Raw genomic sequence first — 27837 nt, forward strand, 5'->3', positions numbered from 1 at the left:
GTACTGCTCGACTCGTCGAGAGGAATCCAAAGATATGAGTGGTTAAGCTATGGGATATGAAATGGACGAGGGACCAATTAAACAACATGAATAATGGATTGAATGCTTTTTGCTATTCACAAAATTAAACAAAAGCAGTCATGCAAATATCTGATTTAACACAGCACAGCAAAATCAGTTGCACCATTCAATTCCTGCTCGTCCAGATGGGGAGAATTCAATCACATTCATTCGATGCGACGTTTCTTATGGGATTTAATAAGCGACAACATTTTGACCCCAAACCTAGAGGATTCTGGGATGTTTGTGTTTTTTTGGTAATAACTCTGGAAGGAAACGTCTGAGACCCATCAAGGTGGTACTCGTACTGCTCGCCTCGTCGAGAGTAATCCAAAGATATGAGTGGCTAAGCTATGGGATATGAAATGGACGAGCGACCAATAAAACAACATGAATTATGGATTGAATGCTTTTTGCTATTCACAAAATGAAACAAAAGCAGTCATGCAAATATCTGATTTAACACAGCACAGCAAAATCAGTTGCATCATTCAATTCCGCTCGTCCAGTCGGGGAGCATTCAATCACATTTATTCGATGCGACGTTTCCCATGGGATTTAATAAGCGACAATATTTTGACCCCAAACCGAGAGGATTCTGGGATGTTTGTGGTTTTTTGGTAATAACTCTGGAAGGAAACGTCTGAGACCCATCAAGGTGGTACTCGTACTGCTCGCCTCGTCGAGAGGAATCCAAAGATATGAGTGGCTAAGCTATGGGATATGAAATGGACGAGCGACCAATAAAAAAACATGTATTATGGGGTTGAATGCTTTTTGCTATTCACAAAATTAAACAAAAGCAGTCATGCAAATATCTGATTTAACACAGCACAGCAAAATCAGTTGCACCATTCAATTCCGCTCGTGCAGACGGGGAGCATTCAATCACATTTATTCGATGCGACGTTTCTTATGGGATTTAATAAGCGACAACATTTTGACCCCAAACCGAGATGATTCTGGGATGTTTGTGGTTTTTTGGTAATAACTCTGGAAGGAAACGTCGCAGCCCCATCAAGCTGGTACTCATACTGCTCGCCTCGTCGAGAGGAATCCAAACATTTGAGTGGTTATGCTATGGGATATGAAATGGACGAGCGACCAATAAAACAACATGTATTATGGGGTTGAATGCTTTTTGCTATTCACAAAATTAAACAAAAGCAGTCATGCAAATAACTGATTTAACACAGCACAGCAAAATCAGTTGCACCATTCAATTCCTGCTCGTCCAGATGGGGAAAATTCAATCACATTCATTCGATGCGACGTTTCTTATGGGATTTAATAAGCGACAACATTTTGACCCCAAACCTAGAGGATTCTGGGATGTTTGTGTTTTTTTGGTAATAACTCTGGAAGGAAACGGCGGAGACCCATCAAGGTGGTACTCGTACTGCTCGCCTCGTCGAGAGGAATCCAAAGATATGAGTGGCTAAGCTATGGGATATGAAATGGAGAGCGACCAATAAAAAAACATGTATTATGGGGTTGAATGCTTTTTGCTATTCACAAAATTAAACAAACGCAGTCATACAAATATCTGATTTAACAGAGCACAGCAAAATCAGTTGCACCATTCAATTCCGCTCGTCCAGACGGGGAGCATTCAATCACATTTATTTTGATGCGACGATTCTCATGGGATTTAATAAGCGACAACATTTTGACCCCAAACCGAGAGGATTCTGGGATGTTTGTGGTTTTTTGGTAATAACTCTGGAAGGAAACGTCGGAGACCCATCAAGTTGGTACTCGTACTGCTCGCCTCGTCGAGAGGAATCCAAAGATATGAGTGGTTAAACTATGGGATATGAAATGGACGAGGGACCAATAAAACAACATGAATTATGGATTGAATGCTTTTTGCTATTCACAAAATAAAACAAAAGCAGTCATGCAAATATCTGATTTAACACAGCACAGCAAAATCAGTTGCATCATTCAATTCCGCTCGTCCAGACGGGGAGCATTCAATCACATTCATTCGATGCGACGTTTCTTATGGGATTTAATAAGCGACAACATTTTGACCCCAAACCGAGAGAATTCCGGAATGTTTGTGTTTTTTTGGTAATAACTCTGGAAGGAAACGTCGCAGCCCCATCAAGCTGGTACTCATACTGCTCGCCTTGTCGAGAGGAATCCAAAGATTTGAGTGGTTATGCTATGGGATATGAAATGGACGAGCGACCAATAAAACAACATGTATTATGGGGTTGAATGCTTTTTGCTATTCACAAAATTAAACAAAAGCAGTCATGCAAATAGCTGATTTAACACAGCACAGCAAAATCAGTTGCACCATTCAATTCCTGCTCGTCCAGATGGGGAGAATTCAATCACATTCATTCGATGCGACGTTTCTTATGGGATTTAATAAGCGACAACATTTTGACCCCAAACCTAGAGGATTCTGGGATGTTTGTGTTTTTTTGGTAATAACTCTGGAAGGAAACGTCTGAGACCCATCAAGGTGGTACTCGTACTGCTCGCCTCGTCGAGAGTAATCCAAAGATATGAGTGGCTAAGCTATGGGATATGAAATGGACGAGCGACCAATAAAACAACATGAATTATGGATTGAATGCTTTTTGCTATTCACAAAATTAAACAAAAGCAGTCATGCAAATATCTGATTTAACTCAGCACAGCAAAATCAGTTGCACCATTCAATTCCTGCTCGTCCAGATGGGGAAAATTCAATCACATTCATTCGATGCGACGTTTCTTATGGGATTTAATAAGCGACAACATTTTGACCCCAAACCGAGAGGATTCTGGGATGTTTGTGGTTTTTTGGTAATAACTCTGGAAGGAAACGTCGCAGCCCCATCAAGCTGGTACTCGTACTGCTCGACTCGTCGAGAGGAATCCAAAGATATGAGTGGTTAAGCTATGGGATATGAAATGGACGAGGGACCAATTAAACAACATGAATAATGGATTGAATGCTTTTTGCTATTCACAAAATTAAACAAAAGCAGTCATGCAAATATCTGATTTAACACAGCACAGCAAAATCAGTTGCACCATTCAATTCCTGCTCGTCCAGATGGGGAGAATTCAATCACATTCATTCGATGCGACGTTTCTTATGGGATTTAATAAGCGACAACATTTTGACCCCAAACCTAGAGGATTCTGGGATGTTTGTGTTTTTTTGGTAATAACTCTGGAAGGAAACGTCTGAGACCCATCAAGGTGGTACTCGTACTGCTCGCCTCGTCGAGAGTAATCCAAAGATATGAGTGGCTAAGCTATGGGATATGAAATGGACGAGCGACCAATAAAACAACATGAATTATGGATTGAATGCTTTTTGCTATTCACAAAATGAAACAAAAGCAGTCATGCAAATATCTGATTTAACACAGCACAGCAAAATCAGTTGCATCATTCAATTCCGCTCGTCCAGTCGGGGAGCATTCAATCACATTTATTCGATGCGACGTTTCCCATGGGATTTAATAAGCGACAATATTTTGACCCCAAACCGAGAGGATTCTGGGATGTTTGTGGCTTTTTGGTAATAACTCTGGAAGGAAACGTCTGAGACCCATCAAGGTGGTACTCGTACTGCTCGCCTCGTCGAGAGGAATCCAAAGATATGAGTGGCTAAGCTATGGGATATGAAATGGACGAGCGACCAATAAAAAAACATGTATTATGGGGTTGAATGCTTTTTGCTATTCACAAAATTAAACAAAAGCAGTCATGCAAATATCTGATTTAACACAGCACAGCAAAATCAGTTGCACCATTCAATTCCGCTCGTGCAGACGGGGAGCATTCAATCACATTTATTCGATGCGACGTTTCTTATGGGATTTAATAAGCGACAACATTTTGACCCCAAACCGAGATGATTCTGGGATGTTTGTGGTTTTTTGGTAATAACTCTGGAAGGAAACGTCGCAGCCCCATCAAGCTGGTACTCATACTGCTCGCCTCGTCGATAGGAATCCAAACATTTGAGTGGTTATGCTATGGGATATGAAATGGACGAGCGACCAATAAAACAACATGTATTATGGGGTTGAATGCTTTTTGCTATTCACAAAATTAAACAAAAGCAGTCATGCAAATAACTGATTTAACACAGCACAGCAAAATCAGTTGCACCATTCAATTCCTGCTCGTCCAGATGGGGAAAATTCAATCACATTCATTCGATGCGACGTTTCTTATGGGATTTAATAAGCGACAACATTTTGACCCCAAACCTAGAGGATTCTGGGATGTTTGTGTTTTTTTGGTAATAACTCTGGAAGGAAACGGCGGAGACCCATCAAGGTGGTACTCGTACTGCTCGCCTCGTCGAGAGGAATCCAAAGATATGAGTGGCTAAGCTATGGGATATGAAATGGAGAGCGACCAATAAAAAAACATGTATTATGGGGTTGAATGCTTTTTGCTATTCACAAAATTAAACAAACGCAGTCATACAAATATCTGATTTAACAGAGCACAGCAAAATCAGTTGCACCATTCAATTCCGCTCGTCCAGACGGGGAGCATTCAATCACATTTATTTTGATGCGACGATTCTCATGGGATTTAATAAGCGACAACATTTTGACCCCAAACCGAGAGGATTCTGGGATGTTTGTGGTTTTTTGGTAATAACTCTGGAAGGAAACGTCGGAGACCCATCAAGTTGGTACTCGTACTGCTCGCCTCGTCGAGAGGAATCCAAAGATATGAGTGGTTAAACTATGGGATATGAAATGGACGAGGGACCAATAAAACAACATGAATTATGGATTGAATGCTTTTTGCTATTCACAAAATAAAACAAAAGCAGTCATGCAAATATCTGATTTAACACAGCACAGCAAAATCAGTTGCATCATTCAATTCCGCTCGTCCAGACGGGGAGCATTCAATCACATTCATTCGATGCGACGTTTCTTATGGGATTTAATAAGCGACAACATTTTGACCCCAAACCGAGAGAATTCCGGAATGTTTGTGTTTTTTTGGTAATAACTCTGGAAGGAAACGTCGCAGCCCCATCAAGCTGGTACTCATACTGCTCGCCTCGTCGAGAGGAATCCAAAGATTTGAGTGGTTATGCTATGGGATATGAAATGGACGAGCGACCAATAAAACAACATGTATTATGGGGTTGAATGCTTTTTGCTATTCACAAAATTAAACAAAAGCAGTCATGCAAATAGCTGATTTAACACAGCACAGCAAAATCAGTTGCACCATTCAATTCCTGCTCGTCCAGATGGGGAGAATTCAATCACATTCATTCGATGCGACGTTTCTTATGGGATTTAATAAGCGACAACATTTTGACCCCAAACCTAGAGGATTCTGGGATGTTTGTGTTTTTTTGGTAATAACTCTGGAAGGAAACGTCTGAGACCCATCAAGGTGGTACTCGTACTGCTCGCCTCGTCGAGAGTAATCCAAAGATATGAGTGGCTAAGCTATGGGATATGAAATGGACGAGCGACCAATAAAACAACATGAATTATGGATTGAATGCTTTTTGCTATTCACAAAATTAAACAAAAGCAGTCATGCAAATATCTGATTTAACACAGCACAGCAAAATCAGTTGCATCATTCAATTCCGCTCGTCCAGTCGGGGAGCATTCAATCACATTTATTTGATGCAACGTTTCCCATGGGATTTAATAAGCGACAATATTTTGACCCCAAACCGAGAGGATTCTGGGATGTTTGTGGCTTTTTGGTAATAACTCTGGAAGGAAACGTCTGAGACCCATCAAGGTGGTACTCGTACTGCTCGCCTCGTCGAGAGGAATCCAAAGATATGAGTGGCTAAGCTATGGGATATGAAATGGACGAGCGACCAATAAAAAAACATGTATTATGGGGTTGAATGCTTTTTGCTATTCACAAAATTAAACAAAAGCAGTCATGCAAATATCTGATTTAACACAGTACAGCAAAATCAGTTGCACCATTCAATTCCGCTCGTCCAGACGGGGAGCATTCAATCACATTTATTCGATGCGACGTTTCTTATGGGATTTAATAAGCGACAACATTTTGACCCCAAACCGAGAGGATTCTGGGATGTTTGTGGTTTTTTGGTAATAACTCTGGAAGGAAACGTCGCAGCCCCATCAAGCTGGTACTCATACTGCTCGCCTCGTCGAGAGGAATCCAAAGATTTGAGTGGTTATGCTATGGGATATGAAATGGACGAGCGACCAATAAATCAACATGTATTATGGTGTTGAATGCTTTTTGCTATTCACAAAATTAAACAAAAGCAGTCATGCAAATATCTGATTTAACACAGCACAGCAAAATCAGTTGCACCATTCAATTCCTGCTCGTCCAGATGGGGAGAATTCAATCACATTCATTCGATGCGACGTTTCTTATGGGATTTAATAAGCGACAACATTTTGACCCCAAACCTAGAGGATTCTGGGATGTTTGTGTTTTTTTGGTAATAACTCTGGAAGGAAACGTCTGAGACCCATCAAGGTGGTACTCGTACTGCTCGCCTCGTCGCGAGTAATCCAAAGATATGAGTGGCTAAGCTATGGGATATGAAATGGACGAGCGACCAATAAAACAACATGAATTATGGATTGAATGCTTTTTGCTATTCACAAAATTAAACAAAAGCAGTCATGCAAATATCTGATTTAACACAGCACAGCAAAATCAGTTGCATCATTCAATTCCGCTCGTCCAGTCGGGGAGCATTCAATCACATTTATTCGATGCGACGTTTCCCATGGGATTTAATAAGCGACAATATTTTGACCCCAAACCGAGAGGATTCTGGGATGTTTGTGGCTTTTTGGTAATAACTCTGGAAGGAAACGTCTGAGACCCATCAAGGTGGTACTCGTACTGCTCGCCTCGTCGAGAGGAATCCAAAGATATGAGTGGCTAAGCTATGGGATATGAAATGGACGAGCGACCAATAAAAAAACATGTTTTATGGGGTTGAATGCTTTTTGCTATTCACAAAATTAAACAAAAGCAGTCATGCAAATATCTGATTTAACACAGCACAGCAAAATCAGTTGCACCATTCAATTCCGCTCGTGCAGACGGGGAGCATTCAATCACATTTATTCGATGCGACGTTTCTTATGGAATTTAATAAGCGACAACATTTTGACCCCAAACCGAGAGAATTCCGGAATGTTTGTGTTTTTTTGGTAATAACTCTGGAAGGAAACGTCGCAGCCCCATCAAGCTGGTACTCATACTGCTCGCCTCGTCGAGAGGAATCCAAAGATTTGAGTGGTTATGCTATGGGATATGAAATGGACGAGCGACCAATAAAACAACATGTATTATGGGGTTGAATGCTTTTTGCTATTCACAAAATTAAACAAAAGCAGTCATGCAAATAGCTGATTTAACACAGCACAGCAAAATCAGTTGCACCATTCAATTCCTGCTCGTCCAGATGGGGAGAATTCAATCACATTCATTCGATGCGACGTTTCTTATGGGATTTAATAAGCGACAACATTTTGACCCCAAACCTAGAGGATTCTGGGATGTTTGTGTTTTTTTGGTAATAACTCTGGAAGGAAACGTCTGAGACCCATCAAGGTGGTACTCGTACTGCTCGCCTCGTCGAGAGTAATCCAAAGATATGAGTGGCTAAGCTATGGGATATGAAATGGACGAGCGACCAATAAAACAACATGAATTATGGATTGAATGCTTTTTGCTATTCACAAAATTAAACAAAAGCAGTCATGCAAATATCTGATTTAACACAGCACAGCAAAATCAGTTGCATCATTCAATTCCGCTCGTCCAGTCGGGGAGCATTCAATCACATTTATTTGATGCAACGTTTCCCATGGGATTTAATAAGCGACAATATTTTGACCCCAAACCGAGAGGATTCTGGGATGTTTGTGGCTTTTTGGTAATAACTCTGGAAGGAAACGTCTGAGACCCATCAAGGTGGTACTCGTACTGCTCGCCTCGTCGAGAGGAATCCAAAGATATGAGTGGCTAAGCTATGGGATATGAAATGGACGAGCGACCAATAAAAAAACATGTATTATGGGGTTGAATGCTTTTTGCTATTCACAAAATTAAACAAAAGCAGTCATGCAAATATCTGATTTAACACAGTACAGCAAAATCAGTTGCACCATTCAATTCCGCTCGTCCAGACGGGGAGCATTCAATCACATTTATTCGATGCGACGTTTCTTATGGGATTTAATAAGCGACAACATTTTGACCCCAAACCGAGAGGATTCTGGGATGTTTGTGGTTTTTTGGTAATAACTCTGGAAGGAAACGTCGCAGCCCCATCAAGCTGGTACTCATACTGCTCGCCTCGTCGAGAGGAATCCAAAGATTTGAGTGGTTATGCTATGGGATATGAAATGGACGAGCGACCAATAAATCAACATGTATTATGGTGTTGAATGCTTTTTGCTATTCACAAAATTAAACAAAAGCAGTCATGCAAATATCTGATTTAACACAGCACAGCAAAATCAGTTGCACCATTCAATTCCTGCTCGTCCAGATGGGGAGAATTCAATCACATTCATTCGATGCGACGTTTCTTATGGGATTTAATAAGCGACAACATTTTGACCCCAAACCTAGAGGATTCTGGGATGTTTGTGTTTTTTTGGTAATAACTCTGGAAGGAAACGTCTGAGACCCATCAAGGTGGTACTCGTACTGCTCGCCTCGTCGCGAGTAATCCAAAGATATGAGTGGCTAAGCTATGGGATATGAAATGGACGAGCGACCAATAAAACAACATGAATTATGGATTGAATGCTTTTTGCTATTCACAAAATTAAACAAAAGCAGTCATGCAAATATCTGATTTAACACAGCACAGCAAAATCAGTTGCATCATTCAATTCCGCTCGTCCAGTCGGGGAGCATTCAATCACATTTATTCGATGCGACGTTTCCCATGGGATTTAATAAGCGACAATATTTTGACCCCAAACCGAGAGGATTCTGGGATGTTTGTGGCTTTTTGGTAATAACTCTGGAAGGAAACGTCTGAGACCCATCAAGGTGGTACTCGTACTGCTCGCCTCGTCGAGAGGAATCCAAAGATATGAGTGGCTAAGCTATGGGATATGAAATGGACGAGCGACCAATAAAAAAACATGTTTTATGGGGTTGAATGCTTTTTGCTATTCACAAAATTAAACAAAAGCAGTCATGCAAATATCTGATTTAACACAGCACAGCAAAATCAGTTGCACCATTCAATTCCGCTCGTGCAGACGGGGAGCATTCAATCACATTTATTCGATGCGACGTTTCTTATGGAATTTAATAAGCGACAACATTTTGACCCCAAACCGAGAGAATTCCGGAATGTTTGTGTTTTTTTGGTAATAACTCTGGAAGGAAACGTCGCAGCCCCATCAAGCTGGTACTCATACTGCTCGCCTCGTCGAGAGGAATCCAAAGATTTGAGTGGTTATGCTATGGGATATGAAATGGACGAGCGACCAATAAAACAACATGTATTATGGGGTTGAATGCTTTTTGCTATTCACAAAATTAAACAAAAGCAGTCATGCAAATAGCTGATTTAACACAGCACAGCAAAATCAGTTGCACCATTCAATTCCTGCTCGTCCAGATGGGGAGAATTCAATCACATTCATTCGATGCGACGTTTCTTATGGGATTTAATAAGCGACAACATTTTGACCCCAAACCTAGAGGATTCTGGGATGTTTGTGTTTTTTTGGTAATAACTCTGGAAGGAAACGTCTGAGACCCATCAAGGTGGTACTCGTACTGCTCGCCTCGTCGAGAGTAATCCAAAGATATGAGTGGCTAAGCTATGGGATATGAAATGGACGAGCGACCAATAAAACAACATGAATTATGGATTGAATGCTTTTTGCTATTCACAAAATTAAACAAAAGCAGTCATGCAAATATCTGATTTAACACAGCACAGCAAAATCAGTTGCATCATTCAATTCCGCTCGTCCAGTCGGGGAGCATTCAATCACATTTATTTGATGCAACGTTTCCCATGGGATTTAATAAGCGACAATATTTTGACCCCAAACCGAGAGGATTCTGGGATGTTTGTGGCTTTTTGGTAATAACTCTGGAAGGAAACGTCTGAGACCCATCAAGGTGGTACTCGTACTGCTCGCCTCGTCGAGAGGAATCCAAAGATATGAGTGGCTAAGCTATGGGATATGAAATGGACGAGCGACCAATAAAAAAACATGTATTATGGGGTTGAATGCTTTTTGCTATTCACAAAATTAAACAAAAGCAGTCATGCAAATATCTGATTTAACACAGTACAGCAAAATCAGTTGCACCATTCAATTCCGCTCGTCCAGACGGGGAGCATTCAATCACATTTATTCGATGCGACGTTTCTTATGGGATTTAATAAGCGACAACATTTTGACCCCAAACCGAGAGGATTCTGGGATGTTTGTGGTTTTTTGGTAATAACTCTGGAAGGAAACGTCGCAGCCCCATCAAGCTGGTACTCATACTGCTCGCCTCGTCGAGAGGAATCCAAAGATTTGAGTGGTTATGCTATGGGATATGAAATGGACGAGCGACCAATAAATCAACATGTATTATGGTGTTGAATGCTTTTTGCTATTCACAAAATTAAACAAAAGCAGTCATGCAAATATCTGATTTAACACAGCACAGCAAAATCAGTTGCACCATTCAATTCCTGCTCGTCCAGATGGGGAGAATTCAATCACATTCATTCGATGCGACGTTTCTTATGGGATTTAATAAGCGACAACATTTTGACCCCAAACCTAGAGGATTCTGGGATGTTTGTGTTTTTTTGGTAATAACTCTGGAAGGAAACGTCTGAGACCCATCAAGGTGGTACTCGTACTGCTCGCCTCGTCGAGAGGAATCCAAAGATATGAGTGGTTAAACTATGGGATATGAAATGGACGAGGGACCAATAAAACAACATGAATTATGGATTGAATGCTTTTTGCTATTCACAAAATAAAACAAAAGCAGTCATGCAAATATCTGATTTAACACAGCACAGCAAAATCAGTTGCATCATTCAATTCCGCTCGTCCAGACGGGGAGCATTCAATCACATTCATTCGATGCGACGTTTCTTATGGGATTTAATAAGCGACAACATTTTGACCCCAAACCGAGAGAATTCCGGAATGTTTGTGTTTTTTTGGTAATAACTCTGGAAGGAAACGTCGCAGCCCCATCAAGCTGGTACTCATACTGCTCGCCTCGTCGAGAGGAATCCAAAGATTTGAGTGGTTATGCTATGGGATATGAAATGGACGAGCGACCAATAAAACAACATGTATTATGGGGTTGAATGCTTTTTGCTATTCACAAAATTAAACAAAAGCAGTCATGCAAATAGCTGATTTAACACAGCACAGCAAAATCAGTTGCACCATTCAATTCCTGCTCGTCCAGATGGGGAGAATTCAATCACATTCATTCGATGCGACGTTTCTTATGGGATTTAATAAGCGACAACATTTTGACCCCAAACCTAGAGGATTCTGGGATGTTTGTGTTTTTTTGGTAATAACTCTGGAAGGAAACGTCTGAGACCCATCAAGGTGGTACTCGTACTGCTCGCCTCGTCGAGAGTAATCCAAAGATATGAGTGGCTAAGCTATGGGATATGAAATGGACGAGCGACCAATAAAACAACATGAATTATGGATTGAATGCTTTTTGCTATTCACAAAATTAAACAAAAGCAGTCATGCAAATATCTGATTTAACACAGCACAGCAAAATCAGTTGCATCATTCAATTCCGCTCGTCCAGTCGGGGAGCATTCAATCACATTTATTTGATGCAACGTTTCCCATGGGATTTAATAAGCGACAATATTTTGACCCCAAACCGAGAGGATTCTGGGATGTTTGTGGCTTTTTGGTAATAACTCTGGAAGGAAACGTCTGAGACCCATCAAGGTGGTACTCGTACTGCTCGCCTCGTCGAGAGGAATCCAAAGATATGAGTGGCTAAGCTATGGGATATGAAATGGACGAGCGACCAATAAAAAAACATGTATTATGGGGTTGAATGCTTTTTGCTATTCACAAAATTAAACAAAAGCAGTCATGCAAATATCTGATTTAACACAGTACAGCAAAATCAGTTGCACCATTCAATTCCGCTCGTCCAGACGGGGAGCATTCAATCACATTTATTCGATGCGACGTTTCTTATGGGATTTAATAAGCGACAACATTTTGACCCCAAACCGAGAGGATTCTGGGATGTTTGTGGTTTTTTGGTAATAACTCTGGAAGGAAACGTCGCAGCCCCATCAAGCTGGTACTCATACTGCTCGCCTCGTCGAGAGGAATCCAAAGATTTGAGTGGTTATGCTATGGGATATGAAATGGACGAGCGACCAATAAATCAACATGTATTATGGTGTTGAATGCTTTTTGCTATTCACAAAATTAAACAAAAGCAGTCATGCAAATATCTGATTTAACACAGCACAGCAAAATCAGTTGCACCATTCAATTCCTGCTCGTCCAGATGGGGAGAATTCAATCACATTCATTCGATGCGACGTTTCTTATGGGATTTAATAAGCGACAACATTTTGACCCCAAACCTAGAGGATTCTGGGATGTTTGTGTTTTTTTGGTAATAACTCTGGAAGGAAACGTCTGAGACCCATCAAGGTGGTACTCGTACTGCTCGCCTCGTCGAGAGTAATCCAAAGATATGAGTGGCTAAGCTATGGGATATGAAATGGACGAGCGACCAATAAAAAAAACATGTTTTATGGGGTTGAATGCTTTTTGCTATTCACAAAATTAAACAAAAGCAGTCATGCAAATATCTGATTTAACACAGCACAGCAAAATCAGTTGCACCATTCAATTCCGCTCGTGCAGACGGGGAGCATTCAATCACATTTATTCGATGCGACGTTTCTTATGGAATTTAATAAGCGACAACATTTTGACCCCAAACCGAGAGGATTCTGGGATGTTTGTGGTTTTTTGGTAATAACTCTGGAAGGAAACGTCGAAGCCCCATCAAGCTGGTACTCATACTGCTCGCCTCGTCGAGAGGAATCCAAAGATTTGAGTGGTTATGCTATGGGATATGAAATGGACGAGCGACCAATAAAACAACATGTATTATGGGGTTGAATGCTTTTTGCTATTCACAAAATTAAACAAAAGCAGTCATGCAAATATCTGATTTAACACAGCACAGCAAAATCAGTTGCACCATTCAATTCCTGCTCGTCCAGATGGGGAAAATTCAATCACATTCATTCGATGCGACGTTTCTTATGGGATTTAATAAGCGACAACATTTTGACCCCAAACCTAGAGGATTCTGGGATGTTTGTGTTTTTTTGGTAATAACTCTGGAAGGAAACGGCGGAGACCCATCAAGGTGGTACTCGTACTGCTCGCCTCGTCGAGAGGAATCCAAAGATATGAGTGGCTAAGCTATGGGATATGAAATGGAGAGCGACCAATAAAAAAACATGTATTATGGGGTTGAATGATTTTTGCTATTCACAAATTTAAATAAAAGCAGTCATACAAATATCTGATTTAACACAGCACAGCAAAATCAGTTGCACCATTCAATTCCGCTCGTCCAGACGGGGAGCATTCAATCACATTTATTTTGATGCGACGATTCTCATGGGATTTAATAAGCGACAACATTTTGACCCCAAACCGAGAGGATTCTGGGATGTTTGTGGTTTTTTGGTAATAACTCTGGAAGGAAACGTCGGAGACCCATCAAGTTGGTACTCGTACTGCTCGCCTCGTCAAGAGGAATCCAAAGATATGAGTGGTTAAGCTATGGGATATGAAATGGACGAGGGACCAATAAAACAACATGAATTATGGATTGAATGCTTTTTGCTATTCACAAAATAAAACAAAAGCAGTCATGCAAATATCTGATTTAACACAGCACAGCAAAATCAGTTGCACCATTCAATTCCGCTCGTCCAGACGGGGAGCATTCAATCACATTTATTTTGATGCGACGATTCTCATGGGATTTAATAAGCGACAACATTTTGACCCCAAACCGAGAGGATTCTGGGATGTTTGTGGTTTTTTGGTAATAACTCTGGAAGGAAACGTCGCAGACCCATTAAGGTGGTACAGGTACTGCTCGCCTCGTCGAGAGGAATCCAAAGATATGAGTGGTTAAGCTATTGGATATGAAATGGACGAGCGACCAATAAAAAACATGTATTATGGGGTTGAATGCTTTTTGCTATTCACAAAATTAAACAAAAGCAGTCATGCAAATATCTGATTTAACACAGCACAGCAAAATCAGTTGCACCATTCAATTCTGCTCGTCCAGTGGGGGAGCATTCAATCACATTTATTCGATGCGACGTTTCCCATGGGATATAATAAGCGACAACATTTTGACCCCAAACCGAGAGGATTCTGGGATGTTTGTGGCTTTTTGGTAAAAACTCTGGAAGGAAACGTCGCAGACCCATGAAGGTGGTACTCGTACTGCTCGCCTCGTCGAGAGGAATCCAAAGATATGAGTGGTTTAGCTATGGGATATGAAATGGACGGGGGGCCAATAAAACAACATGAATTACTGATTGAATGATTTTTGCTATTCACAAAATTAAACAAAAGCAGTCATGCAAATATCTGAATTAACACAGCACAGCAAAATCAGTTGAACCATTCAATTCCGCTCGTCCATTCGGGGAGCATTCAATCACATTCATTCGATGCGACGTTTCTTATGGGAATTAATAAGCGAAAACATTTTGACCCCAAACCTAGAGGATTCTGGGATGTTTGTGTTTTTTTGGTAATAACTCTGGAAGGAAACGTCGCAGACCCATGAAGGTTGTACACGTACTGCTCGCCTCGTCGAGAGGAATCCAAAGATATGAGTCGTTAAGCTATAGGATATTAAATGGACGAGCGACCAATAAAAAACATGTATTATGGGGTTGAATGCTTTTTGCTATTCACAAAATTAAACAAAAGCAGTCATGCAAATATCTGATTTAACACAGCACAGCAAAATCAGTTGCACCATTCAATTCCGCTCGTGCAGACGGGGAGCATTCAATCACATTTATTCGATGCGACGTTTCTTATGGAATTTAATAAGCGACAACATTTTGACCCCAAACCGAGAGGATTCTGGGATGCTTGTGGCTTTTTGGTAATAACTCTGGAAGGAAACGTCGAAGCCCCATCAAGCTGGTACTCATACTGCTCGCCTCGTCGAGAGGAATCCAAAGATTTGAGTGGTTATGCTATGGGATATGAAATGGACGAGCGACCAATAAAACAACATGTATTATGGGGTTGAATGCTTTTTGCTATTCACAAAATTAAACAAAAGCAGTCATGCAAATATCTGATTTAACACAGCACAGCAAAATCAGTTGCACCATTCAATTCCTGCTCGTCCAGATGGGGAAAATTCAATCACATTCATTCGATGCGACGTTTCTTATGGGATTTAATAAGCGACAACATTTTGACCCCAAACCTAGAGGATTCTGGGATGTTTGTGTTTTTTTGGTAATAACTCTGGAAGGAAACGGCGGAGACCCATCAAGGTGGTACTCGTACTGCTCGCCTCGTCGAGAGGAATCCAAAGATATGAGTGGCTAAGCTATGGGATATGAAATGGAGAGCGACCAATAAAAAAACATGTATTATGGGGTTGAATGATTTTTGCTATTCACAAATTTAAATAAAAGCAGTCATACAAATATCTGATTTAACACAGCACAGCAAAATCAGTTGCACCATTCAATTCCGCTCGTCCAGACGGGGAGCATTCAATCACATTTATTTTGATGCGACGATTCTCATGGGATTTAATAAGCGACAACATTTTGACCCCAAACCGAGAGGATTCTGGGATGTTTGTGGTTTTTTGGTAATAACTCTGGAAGGAAACGTCGGAGACCCATCAAGTTGGTACTCGTACTGCTCGCCTCGTCAAGAGGAATCCAAAGATATGAGTGGTTAAGCTATGGGATATGAAATGGACGAGGGACCAATAAAACAACATGAATTATGGATTGAATGCTTTTTGCTATTCACAAAATAAAACAAAAGCAGTCATGCAAATATCTGATTTAACACAGCACAGCAAAATCAGTTGCACCATTCAATTCCGCTCGTCCAGACGGGGAGCATTCAATCACATTTATTCGATGCGACGATTCTCATGGGATTTAATAAGCGACAACATTTTGACCCCAAACCGAGAGGATTCTGGGATGTTTGTGGTTTTTTGGTAATAACTCTGGAAGGAAACGTCGCAGACCCATTAAGGTGGTACAGGTACTGCTCGCCTCGTCGAGAGGAATCCAAAGATATGAGTGGTTAAGCTATTGGATATGAAATGGACGAGCGACCAATAAAAAACATGTATTATGGGGTTGAATGCTTTTTGCTATTCACAAAATTAAACAAAAGCAGTCATGCAAATATCTGATTTAACACAGCACAGCAAAATCAGTTGCACCATTCAATTCTGCTCGTCCAGTGGGGGAGCATTCAATCACATTTATTCGATGCGACGTTTCCCATGGGATATAATAAGCGACAACATTTTGACCCCAAACCGAGAGGATTCTGGGATGTTTGTGGCTTTTTGGTAAAAACTCTGGAAGGAAACGTCGCAGACCCATGAAGGTGGTACTCGTACTGCTCGCCTCGTCGAGAGGAATCCAAAGATATGAGTGGTTTAGCTATGGGATATGAAATGGACGGGGGGCCAATAAAACAACATGAATTACTGATTGAATGATTTTTGCTATTCACAAAATTAAACAAAAGCAGTCATGCAAATATCTGAATTAACACAGCACAGCAAAATCAGTTGAACCATTCAATTCCGCTCGTCCATTCGGGGAGCATTCAATCACATTCATTCGATGCGACGTTTCTTATGGGAATTAATAAGCGAAAACATTTTGACCCCAAACCTAGAGGATTCTGGGATGTTTGTGTTTTTTTGGTAATAACTCTGGAAGGAAACGTCGCAGACCCATGAAGGTTGTACACGTACTGCTCGCCTCGTCGAGAGGAATCCAAAGATATGAGTCGTTAAGCTATAGGATATTAAATGGACGAGCGACCAATAAAAAACATGTATTATGGGGTTGAATGCTTTTTGCTATTCACAAAATTAAACAAAAGCAGTCATGCAAATATCTGATTTAACACAGCACAGCAAAATCAGTTGCACCATTCAATTCTGCTCGTCCAGACGGGGAGCATTCAATCACATTTATTCGATGCGACGTTTCCCATGGGATTTAATAAGCGACAACATTTTGACCCCAAACCGAGAGGATTCTGGGATGCTTGTGGCTTTTTGGTAATAACTCTGGAAGGAAACGTCGCCAACCCATGAAGGTGGGACTCGTACTGCTCGCCTCGTCGAGAGGAATCCAAAGATATGAGTGGTTAAGCTATAGGATATGAAATGGACGAGGGACCAATAAAACAACATGAATTATGGATTGAATGCTTTTTGCTATTCACAAAATAAAACAAAAGCAGTCATGCAAATATCTGATTTAACACAGCACAGCAAAATCAGTTGCACCATTCAATTCCGCTCGTCCAGACGGGGAGAATTCAATCACATTCATTCGATGCGACGTTTCGTATGGGATTTAATAAGCGACAACATTTTGACCCCAAACCGAGAGAATTCCGGAATGTTTGTGTTTTTTTGGTAATAACTCTGCAAGGAAACGTCGCAGCCCCATCAAGCTGGTACTCATACTGCTCGCCTCGTCGAGAGGAATCCAAATATTTGAGTGGTTATGCTATGGGATATGAAATGGACGAGCGACCAATAAAACAACATGAATTATGGATTGAATGATTTTTGCTATTCACAAAATTAAACAAAAGCAGTCATGCAAATATCTGAATTAACACAGCACAGCAAAATCAGTTGAACCATTCAATTCCGCTCGTCCATTCGGGGAGCATTCAATCACATTCATTCGATGCGACGTTTCTTATGGGAATTAATAAGCGAAAACATTTTGACCCCAAACCTAGAGGATTCTGGGATGTTTGTGTTTTTTTGGTAATAACTCTGGAAGGAAACGTCGCAGACCCATGAAGGTTGTACACGTACTGCTCGCCTCGTCGAGAGGAATCCAAAGATATGAGTCGTTAAGCTATAGGATATTAAATGGACGAGCGACCAATAAAAAACATGTATTATGGGGTTGAATGCTTTTTGCTATTCACAAAATTAAACAAAAGCAGTCATGCAAATATCTGATTTAACACAGCACAGCAAAATCAGTTGCACCATTCAATTCTGCTCGTCCAGACGGGGAGCATTCAATCACATTTATTCGATGCGACGTTTCCCATGGGATTTAATAAGCGACAACATTTTGACCCCAAACCGAGAGGATTCTGGGATGCTTGTGGCTTTTTGGTAATAACTCTGGAAGGAAACGTCGCCAACCCATGAAGGTGGGACTCGTACTGCTCGCCTCGTCGAGAGGAATCCAAAGATATGAGTGGTTAAGCTATAGGATATGAAATGGACGAGGGACCAATAAAACAACATGAATTATGGATTGAATGCTTTTTGCTATTCACAAAATAAAACAAAAGCAGTCATGCAAATATCTGATTTAACACAGCACAGCAAAATCAGTTGCACCATTCAATTCCGCTCGTCCAGACGGGGAGAATTCAATCACATTCATTTGATGCGACGTTTCGTATGGGATTTAATAAGCGACAACATTTTGACCCCAAACCGAGAGAATTCCGGAATGTTTGTGTTTTTTTGGTAATAACTCTGCAAGGAAACGTCGCAGCCCCATCAAGCTGGTACTCATACTGCTCGCCTCGTCGAGAGGAATCCAAATATTTGAGTGGTTATGCTATGGGATATGAAATGGACGAGCGACCAATAAAACAACATGAATTATGGATTGAATGCTTTTTGCTATTCACAAAATTAAACAAAAGCAGTCATGCAAATATCTGATTTAACACAGCACAGCAAAATCAGTTGCATCATTCAATTCCGCTCGTCCAGTCGGGGAGCATTCAATCACATTTATTCGATGCGACGTTTCCCATGGGATTTAATAAGCGACAATATTTTGACCCCAAACCGAGAGGATTCTGGGATGTTTGTGGCTTTTTGGTAATAACTCTGGAAGGAAACGTCTGAGACCCATCAAGGTGGTACTCGTACTGCTCGCCTCGTCGAGAGGAATCCAAAGATATGAGTGGCTAAGCTATGGGATATGAAATGGACGAGCGACCAATAAAAAAACATGTATTATGGGGTTGAATGCTTTTTGCTATTCACAAAATTAAACAAAAGCAGTCATGCAAATATCTGATTTAACACAGCACAGCAAAATCAGTTGCACCATTCAATTCCGCTCGTCCAGACGGGAAGCATTCAATCACATTTATTCGATGCGACGTTTCTTATGGGATTTAATAAGCGACAACATTTTGACCCCAAACCGAGAGGATTCTGGGATGTTTGTGGTTTTTTGGTAATGACTCTGGAAGGAAACGTCGCAGCCCCATCAAGCTGGTACTCATACTGCTCGCCTCGTCGAGAGGAATCCAAAGATATGAGTGGCTAAGCTATGGGATATGAAATGGAGAGCGACCAATAAAAAAACATGTATTATGGGGTTGAATGCTTTTTGCTATTCACAAAATTAAACAAAAGCAGTCATACAAATATCTGATTTAACACAGCACAGCAAAATCAGTTGCACCATTCAATTCCGCTCGTCCAGACGGGGAGCATTCAATCACATTTATTTTGATGCGACGATTCTCATGGGATTTAATAAGCGACAACATTTTGACCCCAAACCGAGAGGATTCTGGGATGTTTGTGGTTTTTTGGTAATAACTCTGGAAGGAAACGTCGGAGACCCATCAAGTTGGTACTCGTACTGCTCGCCTCGTCGAGAGGAATCCAAAGATATGAGTGGTTAAGCTATGGGATATGAAATGGACGAGGGACCAATAAAACAACATGAATTATGGATTGAATGCTTTTTGCTATTCACAAAATAAAACAAAAGCAGTCATGCAAATATCTGATTTAACACAGCACAGCAAAATCAGTTGCACCATTCAATTCCGCTCGTCCAGACGGGGAGCATTCAATCACATTTATTTTGATGCGACGATTCTCATGGGATTTAATAAGCGACAATATTTTGACCCCAAACCGAGAGGATTCTGGGATGTTTGTGGCTTTTTGGTAATAACTCTGGAAGGAAACGTCTGAGACCCATTAAGGTGGTACTCGTACTGCTCGCCTCGTCGAGAGGAATCCAAAGATATGAGTGGCTAAGCTATGGGATATGAAATGGACGAGCGACCAATAAAAAAACATGTATTATGGGGTTGAATGCTTTTTGCTATTCACAAAATTAAACAAAAGCAGTCATGCAAATATCTGATTTAACACAGTACAGCAAAATCAGTTGCACCATTCAATTCCGCTCGTCCAGACGGGGAGCATTCAATCACATTTATTCGATGCGACGTTTCTTATGGGATTTAATAAGCGACAACATTTTGACCCCAAACCGAGAGGATTCTGGGATGTTTGTGGTTTTTTGGTAATAACTCTGGAAGGAAACGTCGCAGCCCCATCAAGCTGGTACTCATACTGCTCGCCTCGTCGAGAGGAATCCAACATTTGAGTGGTTATGCTATGGGATATGAAATGGACGAGCGACCAATAAAACAACATGTATTATGGGGTTGAATGCTTTTTGCTATTCACAAAATTAAACAAAAGCAGTCATGCAAATATCTGATTTAACACAGCACAGCAAAATCAGTTGCACCATTCAATTCCTGCTCGTCCAGATGGGGAGAATTCAATCACATTCATTCGATGCGACGTTTCTTATGGGATTTAATAAGCGACAACATTTTGACCCCAAACCTAGAGGATTCTGGGATGTTTGTGTTTTTTTGGTAATAACTCTGGAAGGAAACGTCTGAGACCCATCAAGGTGGTACTCGTACTGCTCGCCTCGTCGAGAGTAATCCAAAGATATGAGTGGCTAAGCTATGGGATATGAAATGGACGAGCGACCAATAAAACAACATGAATTATGGATTGAATGCTTTTTGCTATTCACAAAATTAAACAAAAGCAGTCATGCAAATATCTGATTTAACACAGCACAGCAAAATCAGTTGCATCATTCAATTCCGCTCGTCCAGTCGGGGAGCATTCAATCACATTTATTCGATGCGACGTTTCCCATGGGATTTAATAAGCGACAATATTTTGACCCCAAACCGAGAGGATTCTGGGATGTTTGTGGCTTTTTGGTAATAACTCTGGAAGGAAACGTCTGAGACCCATCAAGGTGGTACTCGTACTGCTCGCCTCGTCGAGAGGAATCCAAAGATATGAGTGGCTAAGCTATGGGATATGAAATGGACGAGCGACCAATAAAAAAACATGTATTATGGGGTTGAATGCTTTTTGCTATTCACAAAATTAAACAAAAGCAGTCATGCAAATATCTGATTTAACACAGCACAGCAAAATCAGTTGCACCATTCAATTCCTGCTCGTCCAGATGGGGAAAATTCAATCACATTCATTCGATGCGACGTTTCTTATGGGATTTAATAAGCGACAACATTTTGACCCCAAACCTAGAGGATTCTGGGATGTTTGTGTTTTTTTGGTAATAACTCTGGAAGGAAACAGCGGAGACCCATCAAGGTGGTACTCGTACTGCTCGCCTCGTCGAGAGGAATCCAAAGATATGAGTGGCTAAGCTATGGGATATGAAATGGAGAGCGACCAATAAAAAAACATGTATTATGGGGTTGAATGCTTTTTGCTATTCACAAATTTAAATAAAAGCAGTCATACAAATATCTGATTTAACACAGCACAGCAAAATCAGTTGCACCATTCAATTCCGCTCGTCCAGACGGGGAGCATTCAATCACATTTATTTTGATGCGACGATTCTCATGGGATTTAATAAGCGACAACATTTTGACCCCAAACCGAGAGGATTCTGGGATGTTTGTGGTTTTTTGGTAATAACTCTGGAAGGAAACGTCGGAGACCCATCAAGTTGGTACTCGTACTGCTCGCCTCGTCAAGAGGAATCCAAAGATATGAGTGGTTAAGCTATGGGATATGAAATGGACGAGGGACCAATAAAACAACATGAATTATGGATTGAATGCTTTTTGCTATTCACAAAATAAAACAAAAGCAGTCATGCAAATATCTGATTTAACACAGCACAGCAAAATCAGTTGCACCATTCAATTCCGCTCGTCCAGACGGGGAGCATTCAATCACATTTATTTTGATGCGACGATTCTCATGGGATTTAATAAGCGACAACATTTTGACCCCAAACCGAGAGGATTCTGGGATGTTTGTGGTTTTTTGGTAATAACTCTGGAAGGAAACGTCGCAGACCCATTAAGGTGGTACAGGTACTGCTCGCCTCGTCGAGAGGAATCCAAAGATATGAGTGGTTAAGCTATTGGATATGAAATGGACGAGCGACCAATAAAAAACATGTATTATGGGGTTGAATGCTTTTTGATATTCACAAATTTAAATAAAAGCAGTCATACAAATATCTGATTTAACACAGCACAGCAAAATCAGTTGCACCATTCAATTCCGCTCGTCCAGACGGGGAGCATTCAATCACATTTATTTTGATGCGACGATTCTCATGGGATTTAATAAGCGACAACATTTTGACCCCAAACCGAGAGGATTCTGGGATGTTTGTGGTTTTTTGGTAATAACTCTGGAAGGAAACGTCGGAGACCCATCAAGTTGGTACTCGTACTGCTCGCCTCGTCAAGAGAAATCCAAAGATATGAGTGGTTAAGCTATGGGATATGAAATGGACGAGGGACCAATAAAACAACATGAATTATGGATTGAATGCTTTTTGCTATTCACAAAATAAAACAAAAGCAGTCATGCAAATATCTGATTTAACACAGCACAGCAAAATCAGTTGCACCATTCAATTCCGCTCGTCCAGACGGGGAGCATTCAATCACATTTATTTTGATGCGACGATTCTCATGGGATTTAATAAGCGACAACATTTTGACCCCAAACCGAGAGGATTCTGGGATGTTTGTGGTTTTTTGGTAATAACTCTGGAAGGAAACGTCGCAGACCCATTAAGGTGGTACAGGTACTGCTCGCCTCGTCGAGAGGAATCCAAAGATATGAGTGGTTAAGCTATGGGATTTGAAATGGACGAGCGACCAATAAAAAAACATGTTTTATGGGGTTGAATGCTTTTTGCTATTCACAAAATTAAACAAAAGCAGTCATGCAAATATCTGATTTAACACAGCACAGCAAAATCAGTTGCACCATTCAATTCCGCTCGTGCAGACGGGGAGCATTCAATCACATTTATTCGATGCGACGTTTCTTATGGAATTTAATAAGCGACAACATTTTGACCCCAAACCGAGAGGATTCTGGGATGTTTGTGGTTTTTTGGTAATAACTCTGGAAGGAAACGTCGCAGACCCATTAAGGTGGTACAGGTACTGCTCGCCTCGTCGAGAGGAATCCAAAGATATGAGTGGTTAAGCTATTGGATATGAAATGGACGAGCGACCAATAAAAACATGTATTATGGGGTTGAATGCTTTTTGATATTCACAAATTTAAATAAAAGCAGTCATACAAATATCTGATTTAACACAGCACAGCAAAATCAGTTGCACCATTCAATTCCGCTCGTCCAGACGGGGAGCATTCAATCACATTTATTTTGATGCGACGATTCTCATGGGATTTAATAAGCGACAACATTTTGACCCCAAACCGAGAGGCTTCTGGGATGTTTGTGGTTTTTTGGTAATAACTCTGGAAGGAAACGTCGGAGACCCATCAAGTTGGTACTCGTACTGCTCGCCTCGTCAAGAGGAATCCAAAGATATGAGTGGTTAAGCTATGGGATATGAAATGGACGAGGGACCAATAAAACAACATGAATTATGGATTGAATGCTTTTTGCTATTCACAAAATAAAACAAAAGCAGTCATGCAAATATCTGATTTAACACAGCACAGCAAAATCAGTTGCACCATTCAATTCCGCTCGTCCAGACGGGGAGCATTCAATCACATTTATTTTGATGCGACGATTCTCATGGGATTTAATAAGCGACAACATTTTGACCCCAAACCGAGAGGATTCTGGGATGTTTGTGGTTTTTTGGTAATAACTCTGGAAGGAAACGTCGCAGACCCATTAAGGTGGTACAGGTACTGCTCGCCTCGTCGAGAGGAATCCAAAGATATGAGTGGTTAAGCTATGGGATTTGAAATGGACGAGCGACCAATAAAAAAACATGTTTTATGGGGTTGAATGCTTTTTGCTATTCACAAAATTAAACAAAAGCAGTCATGCAAATATCTGATTTAACACAGCACAGCAAAATCAGTTGCACCATTCAATTCCGCTCGTGCAGACGGGGAGCATTCAATCACATTTATTCGATGCGACGTTTCTTATGGAATTTAATAAGCGACAACATTTTGACCCCAAACCGAGAGGATTCTGGGATGTTTGTGGTTTTTTGGTAATAACTCTGGAAGGAAACGTCGCAGCCCCATTAAGCTGGTACTCATACTGCTCGCCTCGTCGAGAGGAATCCAAAGATTTGAGTGGTTATGCTATGGGATATGAAATGGACGAGCGACCAATAAAACAACATGTATTATGGGGTTGAATGCTTTTTGCTATTCACAAAATTAAACAAAAGCAGTCATGCAAATATCTGATTTAACACAGCACAGCAAAATCAGTTGCACCATTCAATTCCTGCTCGTCCAGATGGGGAAAATTCAATCACATTCATTCGATGCGACGTTTCTTATGGGATTTAATAAGCGACAACATTTTGACCCCAAACCTAGAGGATTCTGGGATGTTTGTGTTTTTTTGGTAATAACTCTGGAAGGAAACGGCGGAGACCCATCAAGGTGGTACTCGTACTGCTCGCCTCGTCGAGAGGAATCCAAAGATATGAGTGGCTAAGCTATGGGATATGAAATGGAGAGCGACCAATAAAAAAACATGTATTATGGGGTTGAATGCTTTTTGCTATTCACAAATTTAAATAAAAGCAGTCATACAAATATCTGATTTAACACAGCACAGCAAAATCAGTTGCACCATTCAATTCCGCTCGTCCAGACGGGGAGCATTCAATCACATTTATTTTGATGCGACGATTCTCATGGGATTTAATAAGCGACAACATTTTGACCCCAAACCGAGAGGATTCTGGGATGTTTGTGGTTTTTTGGTAATAACTCTGGAAGGAAACGTCGGAGACCCATCAAGTTGGTACTCGTACTGCTCGCCTCGTCAAGAGGAATCCAAAGATATGAGTGGTTAAGCTATGGGATATGAAATGGACGAGGGACCAATAAAACAACATGAATTATGGATTGAATGCTTTTTGCTATTCACAAAATAAAACAAAAGCAGTCATGCAAATATCTGATTTAACACAGCACAGCAAAATCAGTTGCACCATTCAATTCCGCTCGTCCAGACGGGGAGCATTCAATCACATTTATTTTGATGCGACGATTCTCATGGGATTTAATAAGCGACAACATTTTGACCCCAAACCGAGAGGATTCTGGGATGTTTGTGGTTTTTTGGTAATAACTCTGGAAGGAAACGTCGCAGACCCATTAAGGTGGTACAGGTACTGCTCGCCTCGTCGAGAGGAATCCAAAGATATGAGTGGTTTAGCTATGGGATATGAAATGGACGGGGGGCCAATAAAACAACATGAATTACTGATTGAATGATTTTTGCTATTCACAAAATTAAACAAAAGCAGTCATGCAAATATCTGAATTAACACAGCACAGCAAAATCAGTTGAACCATTCAATTCCGCTCGTCCATTCGGGGAGCATTCAATCACATTCATTCGATGCGACGTTTCTTATGGGAATTAATAAGCGAAAACATTTTGACCCCAAACCTAGAGGATTCTGGGATGTTTGTGTTTTTTTGGTAATAACTCTGGAAGGAAACGTCGCAGACCCATGAAGGTTGTACACGTACTGCTCGCCTCGTCGAGAGGAATCCAAAGATATGAGTCGTTAAGCTATAGGATATTAAATGGACGAGCGACCAATAAAAAACATGTATTATGGGGTTGAATGCTTTTTGCTATTCACAAAATTAAACAAAAGCAGTCATGCAAATATCTGATTTAACACAGCACAGCAAAATCAGTTGCACCATTCAATTCTGCTCGTCCAGACGGGGAGCATTCAATCACATTTATTCGATGCGACGTTTCCCATGGGATTTAATAAGCGACAACATTTTGACCCCAAACCGAGAGGATTCTGGGATGCTTGTGGCTTTTTGGTAATAACTCTGGAAGGAAACGTCGCCAACCCATGAAGGTGGGACTCGTACTGCTCGCCTCGTCGAGAGGAATCCAAAGATATGAGTGGTTAAGCTATAGGATATGAAATGGACGAGGGACCAATAAAACAACATGAATTATGGATTGAATGCTTTTTGCTATTCACAAAATAAAACAAAAGCAGTCATGCAAATATCTGATTTAACACAGCACAGCAAAATCAGTTGCACCATTCAATTCCGCTCGTCCAGACGGGGAGAATTCAATCACATTCATTCGATGCGACGTTTCGTATGGGATTTAATAAGCGACAACATTTTGACCCCAAACCGAGAGAATTCCGGAATGTTTGTGTTTTTTTGGTAATAACTCTGCAAGGAAACGTCGCAGCCCCATCAAGCTGGTACTCATACTGCTCGCCTCGTCGAGAGGAATCCAAATATTTGAGTGGTTATGCTATGGGATATGAAATGGACGAGCGACCAATAAAACAACATGAATTATGGATTGAATGCTTTTTGCTATTCACAAAATTAAACAAAAGCAGTCATGCAAATATCTGATTTAACACAGCACAGCAAAATCAGTTGCATCATTCAATTCCGCTCGTCCAGTCGGGGAGCATTCAATCACATTTATTCGATGCGACGTTTCCCATGGGATTTAATAAGCGACAATATTTTGACCCCAAACCGAGAGGATTCTGGGATGTTTGTGGCTTTTTGGTAATAACTCTGGAAGGAAACGTCTGAGACCCATCAAGGTGGTACTCGTACTGCTCGCCTCTTCGAGAGGAATCCAAAGATATGAGTGGCTAAGCTATGGGATATGAAATGGACGAGCGACCAATAAAAAAACATGTATTATGGGGTTGAATACTTTTTGCTATTCACAAAATTAAACAAAAGCAGTCATGCAAATATCTGATTTAACACAGCACAGCAAAATCATTTGCACCATTCAATTCCGCTCGTCCAGACGGGGAGCATTCAATCACATTTATTCGATGCGACGTTTCTTATGGCATTTAATAAGCGACAACATTTTGACCCCAAACCGAGAGGATTCTGGGATGTTTGTGGTTTTTTGGTAATAACTCTGGAAGGAAACGTCGCAGCCCCATCAAGCTGGTACTCATACTGCTCGCCTCGTCGAGAGGAATCCAACGATATGAGTGGCTAAGCTATGGGATATGAAATGGAGAGCGACCAATAAAAAAACCTGTATTATGGGGTTGAATGCTTTTTGCTATTCACAAAATTAAACAAAAGCAGTCATACAAATATCTGATTTAACACAGCACAGCAAAATCAGTTGCACCA

The sequence above is a fragment of the Petromyzon marinus genome, chromosome 24 (genome assembly GCF_048934315.1).
Source record: "Petromyzon marinus isolate PM22_M1 ecotype Great Lakes invasive population chromosome 24, UKy_Petmar_22M1.pri1.0, whole genome shotgun sequence".
In the NCBI taxonomy this organism is placed as follows: domain Eukaryota; kingdom Metazoa; phylum Chordata; class Hyperoartia; order Petromyzontiformes; family Petromyzontidae; genus Petromyzon; species Petromyzon marinus.